General features: G+C 37.5%; 2 protein-coding genes across 4 annotated transcripts in view; one reads left to right on the plus strand and one right to left on the minus strand.

Annotated features, from left to right (window-relative positions):
• The window catches only part of LOC106879571 (glutamyl-tRNA(Gln) amidotransferase subunit A, mitochondrial), a 329428-nt gene that overhangs the window by 189736 nt on the left and 132192 nt on the right, over window positions 1–7500 (plus strand). The window lies entirely within an intron of this gene.
• The window catches only part of LOC106879553 (metabotropic glutamate receptor 5), a 152490-nt gene that overhangs the window by 138907 nt on the left and 6083 nt on the right, over window positions 1–7500 (minus strand). The gene's annotated exons all lie outside the window — the stretch shown is intronic.

Below are 7500 nucleotides of genomic sequence, written 5' to 3' on the forward strand. Positions count from 1 at the left end.
ATCATTTGAGCGGCCTAAAATAAATGTGAAGAGCCTTCCTTCCAGCTTTGTATAAAATATATCAAAAAAATTATAAGACCAGCTCTGGAAAGCGTTGATGCTTTCACATATCTGAGTTCTACAATAACAAGCAATGCTAAACTTGATAGGAAGGTCGAAACTCGTATTGGAAAGGCTACTACAGTGTTTGATGAATTTTATGATGGATTTAGAATGCTCGTGATGTCTCAGTAAGAACAAAAATTGTCGGGTACAAGTCAATTGTCCCAACAGCTCTTTTATAGGGAGCAGAGATCTGGACACCTTATCGTAGGTACATCAATTAACTGAACAACTTTCATATGAGATGTCTCAAGCAAATATGCAGGGTTGAGTGGAATGATAAGGTGAAGAGTATACAATATCCTGGAAATGTGTGGAATATCCGGTATAGAGGCTTTCCGGTATAGAGGCTTTCTCGGCCAAGTCTCAGATGCGACGCTGTGACTCATCCTATGCATGAATAGTGGTAGAATGCCAAAGCAAATCTTTTATGGTCAGCTTGTAAATTCACGATGTAATGTAGACCGGCCACTTCTACGGTATGTGGACATGTTAAATGATATAAAGCGCCTGTGGATAAGGAATGGAAACTTTGAGAATCTTGCGAGAAACCGTGCAGACTGGAAGCCAGAGTGCTTTTCGAAAGTCAAGATCAGTTACGGGAAAACAGGAAAAGAAACCACCTGAAAAAAAAAAACAGTCATCCTGCTAATCCCCATTGTCCACCCTGTGCTTTCTCAACTAGATCACCAGCTGGTCTAATACATCATGCTCATATTCATATTGCTTTTGGTGGCTTAAGGACCCAAATGAGGAGTCACCAAGTGAAGTGAATGAATTGTAAACACTGCTGAATGGTAGTAATAGTTGTGTGACTCTATTAATTATTCTTTTTAGTTGGATTTGTTTTCTACCTGCTCCTCACTGAACACTCATACGCCACTTTCGACAGAAGAGTCCACACACACACACACACACACACACACATACATATATATATATATATATATATATATATATATATATATATATATATATATATATATATATTGCAAGTATGTTTTATTTAAATTTATTTTGATTTAACAAATATTTTAATTTTGATGGTTAATATTCATTTCATTATTTCGTGTAACGCCAATTTCTTTTTCAATCAATTGAAATCATAATTACAGTACTTATGTAACGCTGTCTGATATTACGGTGACAAAAGTATATTGCCAATGTGACCCGTCACGTGACGAGTAGTAGCTAGTTTATATAAATAATTAACTAATTAAATTTTGGTTATATCGGAAATTAAAGCTGCAGATTAAAATTTGAAATTCTAATTATATTTTAGAAATTGAAAAAATGAAATTGTCAAAGGAAGCTTAGAAATAAAATGTTATGAAGCAGACAATAAAGATGAAAATAATAATAATAATAATAATAATAATAATAATAATAATAATAATAATAATAATAATAATAATAATAATAATAATAATAATAATAATCCTTTCTCCTATAAGAATTAGAAGGACTGAAATTTCAGTCGAGCACAACTGGTACTCATTTTATTCTCTCCCAAAAGGATGAAAGGCGAGGTCGGCCTCGGCGGAATTTGCACTTAGAACGTAAAGACGGACGAAATACTGCTAAGCATATTATCCGATATGCTAACAATTCTGCCAGCTTGTACCTTCAATAATAATAATAATAATAATAATAATCTTTTCTACTAGAGGCACAAGGCTTGAAATTTGGGAAAGGTGATAATCGATTACATCGATCCCCAGTATTTCACTGGTATGTAATTTACCATCTCCGAAAGGATGAAAAGCAAAGTCGACCTCGGCGGAATTTGAACTCAAAACGTAGCGACGGGCGAAATACCGCTGAGCATTTCGTCCAGCGTGCTAAGAATTCTGCCAGTTCGTCCCTTTAATAATAATAATAATGATAATAATAATGATGATTACTATTATTATTATTATTATTATTATTATTATTATTATTATTATTATTATTATTATTATTTCAAATTTCAGCTTGGGGGAGGTGGGAATGAGCCGATTACATCGACCCCAGTGTTCAACTGGTATTTATTTTATCGACCCTGAAAGGATGAAAGGCAAAGTCGACCTCGGCGGAATTTGGTCTCAGAATGTAGCGACGGGTGAAATACCGCTAAGCATTTCGTCTAGCGTGCTAACGATTCTGCCAGCTCGCCGCCTTGATGATGATGATGATGATGATGATGATGATGATGATGATGATGATGATGATGATGATGATGATGATGATGATGATGATGATGATGATAATTCCAGGATCGTAAAGAAAAACAAAGATCGGAAGAAAAACAAAGAAATACAATCCCTTAAAATTTGAAGTAGGTAAAATTTGGATCATGCGAAGAGTAAGGTTCCTGCCTATAATAACTGATGCGCTGGAAAAAGTGAGCGTAGATATAGACAAATGGCTGAAGGAGATTGACATCGAATGCCCGGTAGAGCTCCTACAGAAAGTCTGTCTCTTAGGAACAGCAAGGATTATCAGGAGGGTTCTAAGCACTTGAAAGACAGCTGAAAACTTGTGGATACTCAAGGTTACAGGGAGTAACCCGCTATCCATATAATTCCTACCAGGAATAAGACAGAACCTAAGCCAAACAATGATGATAATAATAATAATCAGAAAAGTGGTTTGAATTGGATTCAAAGCAGCAGAAAAAGTGGGGTGAACACTAACTAGGGGCTGTGACAAAATAATAATGGAAGGATTCTGTGGGATTTCCTCATGAAGGCTGAAGAAAGAAGACCAGACATGATTATAGAGGACAAAATGGAACCAAACAGTGTAAGATCACAGACTTATAATGTATGTTCGTTGTTTGATCATCAAAAAAGCCGAGACGCGAAAGAGAGAGAGACTAAGACGACAATTATTTCTATGGAAATTGGTGCGCTTGGCACTGCATTCGAATTGTTACATAAGAGACTGAAGGATATTGGAATTAAAACTGGCATTGTTGATCTGCAGAAACAGTGCCGTTTGTATTCTACGAAAATTCTAAGAAAGTTTCTTGAGATTTGAGAAGACTTGTCACCAAACGTCAAGACAACTTTCCTGCTAAGAAAATATAATTGCATTTAAAATTATATATTTGCTACAACGTAGGGGGCGGTGCACACCAGTAATAGCGTAATGTTTAAATAATTCTTTCATAACCCTACATAATGAATCATTGCCCTCACTTCACTTCAAATCAAACTTAATGACATTGACATGTAACCAATGACAACACACGGTTACAGTTGAACAGGGACACAGCGCCATCTCGCCTGAATCAAAAATTGATTGTATACTTAATTCTTGGAATTTGTTTTTTAAAAATAATTAGAGAGAACTTCGTCATTGTTATTTAAATTTACCAATACATTTTAATAACTAATTTACTTTACTGTCTAATTAACTTTAATTAAATGTTTATAATTGAAAGTCTTAACTTTATCATTAGCTACTAATGTTAGTATGCTGTAGGCCTTGTCAAGACACAAAAATGTGGAGAATTGTTTTGTAAAAACTATATTAACTGATAAAAAGAAAATAAACTTGTCGTGGTCTTTATACAGCCGAAGGTTACATGCTACGAACTCTCGAGGATTCTCGTGTGAGAGACAAGGTTAAATAAAAACAAACAAGGGACTTGCATACAGATGTCTTATGAACGATAATTTGAGTGCGCGAAGAGTTCCAAAGCAATGTTTGTTTCCCCTTTGGTGTAATGGTTAACACGGTTAACTCGTGGTTCGACTCCCAAGGTGGACCTGTGCTCATTTTTCTATCGCTGATTCGTATTTCATCCTCCATCAGCTATCAGCCTGGTATCCTCCCAGAGTCCAGAGGTCGGTTTGCCAAGACTTCCCAGTTCCTCAGTATTATGCTGCATTCATACAATCAGTCAGGCTCTTTGTTTGCCGTCCATTTTTTGATGTCGTCAGTCCACAAACATCGTCTTTGATGGCCTCTTGCTCTCTCTCCCTCCTCTCATTCTGTCAGAACAGTCTTGAACAATTACTCTTGATATATAAGAGTTTAGTGGATTTGATTCATGACAATAGATGTCTTGGGATTTTTTCAGCTTTCCTAGTACTACAGCTTTTGTTACCCTGTCTGTCCAGCTTATTCTCACTGTGTTATGTCCTTTTCATTCTTATAAACGCCAACAATATTTCGTATTTATAAAGTATCCAATTCAGTTCAATTTAAGGATTAAATATAGAGAATTTAAGGATTCAATTATAGAGAATGTGACAAGACCGGTTCTTTGAGTTACAGGTACAACTCCTTTTTTGCCAGCTGAGTGGACTGGAACAACGTGAAATAAAGGGGTCTTGCTCAAGGATAGAATGCACTGCTAGGGATCGAACCCGCGAACTTACGATCGTAAACCAAATATCATAAAGCCAGGCAGGGCACTGATCTCCGAAGCTTCCAAACAGATTGCTAAAGTGAAAGTCTCCGTTTTTTTGTTGTTCTTCTTAGGTCAGCTGTCTCGGAGCCGACCTTGGGCTAAACAAAAACAATAACAACACCTTCAACAGTTTCCAAGACAGACACTATTTACATAGAAATAACTTTTATTAGTATTTCAACAAAGTTTTAGACAAAGCATAAGTAAATAGCAAATTAGCTCCATCAAACTTTCAAAGAAATCGGCAGCATCAATAATTTGTGTTTGTAGGATAAAAGAGCATTCGAGACTAGGAACGGCTGGACATTTATTAGACGCCGATCAAAGGAGGACGACTAATGTTTATGTAATGTAACGTTGAGTTAAATAGTCTAACCAAGAAACGTCGGCCCTCAGCTCATTGTACATTTATCATAGATTGTGTATCGTAAATAATTTTATCTCTCTGTAACATGTGCAGCCTCTGTGTGTGTGTGTGTGTGTGTGTGTGTGTGTGTGTGTGTGTGTGTGTGTGTGTGTATGTGTGTGTGTGTGTCTTCGTTGTTTTCTTTTCGGTATTGGTACATTGTCAACAATTTTTAGAATTATTGGTGAGAGAGATAGACATGTCTTATGTGAAATATTTAAATAGACATCATGTTTACTGAAAATATCTGCGAATTCAATCGAAATAGCAATAGATATATATTTGTTAAGACATTGTATTCAAGGTCTATAAAATTAATTGGGGTGTGCACGTATGTATGTGTATATATATATATATATATATATATATATATATATATATATATATATATATATATATATATATATATATATATATATATATATATATATATATATATATATATATATATATATATATATATATATATATATATATATATATATATATATATATATATATATATATATATATATATATATATATATATATATATGGGGGGGCGCAATGGCCCAGTGGTTAGGGCAGCGGACTCGCGGTCATAGGATCGCGGTTTCGATTCCCAGACCGGGCGTTGTGAGTGTTTATTGAGCGAAAACACCTAAAAGCTCCACGAAGCTCCGGCAGGGGTTGGTGGTGGCGAACCCTGCTGTACTCTTTCACCACAACTTTCTCTCACTCTTTCTTCCTGTTTCTGTTGTGCCTGTATTTCAAAGGGGCTAGCCTTGTCACACTCTGTGTCACGCTGAATCTCCCCGAGAATTACGTTACGGGTACACGTGTCTGTGGAGTGCTCAGCCACTTGCACGTTGATTTCACGAGCAGGCTGTTCCGTTGATCGGATCAACTGGAACCCTCGACGTCGTAAGCGACGGAGTGCCAACGAGGACGAGGATATATATATATATATATATATATACCCCTCTCTCTCTCTCTCTCTCTCACCTCCTCCTCCTCGTCCTCACAGTACTGAGTGTGTTTCACCTCATATATTCACACATACAAACACGAATACTGGGCACTCCGTCGCTCTCGACGATTGAGTATTCAGTTAATCGATCAACTGAATTAAAAATAACGCTCCTTCCTGTGTCATATAGTCCCATGGGGTCAGCTTACCCCCCCCCCCCCCCCATTTTTGTGGCGTATATAGCCCCACCACCATTTACTATTGAACAAGACATCTGTTCGTCGCGGGGTGACCCCTTTTCAACATCTGGACCAGAGTGGAGCAGCGTGAAATGAAGTGTTTTTCTGAAAAGCACCACGCGTCGCCCACTCCAAGAATCGAAACCACAATCTCACGGTCATATGTCCAACACCGCTAACCACTAAACCACGTGCCACCAGTAACTGAGTTGCCGCTACATGAAATTAACGTGCAAGTGGTTGAATACTCCGCACACATATGTATCCTTAATGTGATTCCCTGGCAGAATCTACCTGACACAATGACAGGGGGCGGGACAATGCAGGGTGAGAGTGGGGAGAAGGAAAGAGAGAGAGAGGAGAAGGAATGAGGAAAGAAAAGAGAGAGAGGAAGAGAGGATGTGACAGCTGAGGAGAGAGAGAGAGAGAGAGAGAGAGAGAGAGAGAGAGAGGCCAACACCAGCACTTGGTAGTTCTTTACCCTAGAGCAGGTGTTACCAAACTCCGGCCCGCCACTGCACTGTACTTTTTGTGTAAGTACCTGCAATGAGAGTTCATTTACCTCTGATATAGCATCAGTGTTTGGAACAACTTATGTCTGTGAGCAACCATTTTCAATAATGAAGAATGTGAAGTCAGCGCATCGAACGAGGTTGATTGATGAACATTCGAAAGCAATTCTCTTGGTTGGATGCAGAAATTCCAAAGCAAAAATTGATATCTTCAAAGCTAAACACCAGTTTCACAAATCTCACCAAATCCGTTTTGCTGCTTAGTCTGTGAAATTCGAATAAGTGCCCACTGGGTGTGATATAACTATCTTATTCCGAACATCGCCTTTGATAACTTTTTGATAAATACATATGTTGGAGGGGGGGGGGTCCTTATTTTTTGTATAGTCACTGTATTATATTGAACAAAATGGTTATGCGGCACGCGCTCGTCGTTCTCTGTTATCTGGTGCACTGTGAAAAAGTTGGGTGACCCCCTGCCCTACAGTAAACTGGAGCATCGGGAAACGAAAAGGGCAGAACGAACGACCCCGTCCAAGAATAGAACCTACCAGTCATATGATCAGGATTCGAGCATCATTAGGGACCGTCAGTTTTGACACCACCAACTGGTCCCTGGGTACTTTCAGCAGAGCCCACCCTATTGTCACCCAGTTTACGCATGTATATGAGTATGCATGTATGTAAACATGTTTATATGGGTGTGTATGTATATATATATATATATATATATATATATATATATATATATATATAGAGAGAGAGAGAGAGAGAGAGAGAGAGACAGGTAGATAGACAGACAGATAAATAAACATAGATAAAACAAATATGTATATATATATGTGTGTATATGCATGTGTATATATAGTTGATTAACAAAACGTATCAGA

The sequence above is a fragment of the Octopus bimaculoides genome, chromosome 21 (assembly GCF_046866305.1).
Source record: "Octopus bimaculoides isolate indiv1 chromosome 21, ASM4686630v1, whole genome shotgun sequence".
Taxonomy (NCBI): Eukaryota; Metazoa; Mollusca; class Cephalopoda; order Octopoda; family Octopodidae; genus Octopus; species Octopus bimaculoides.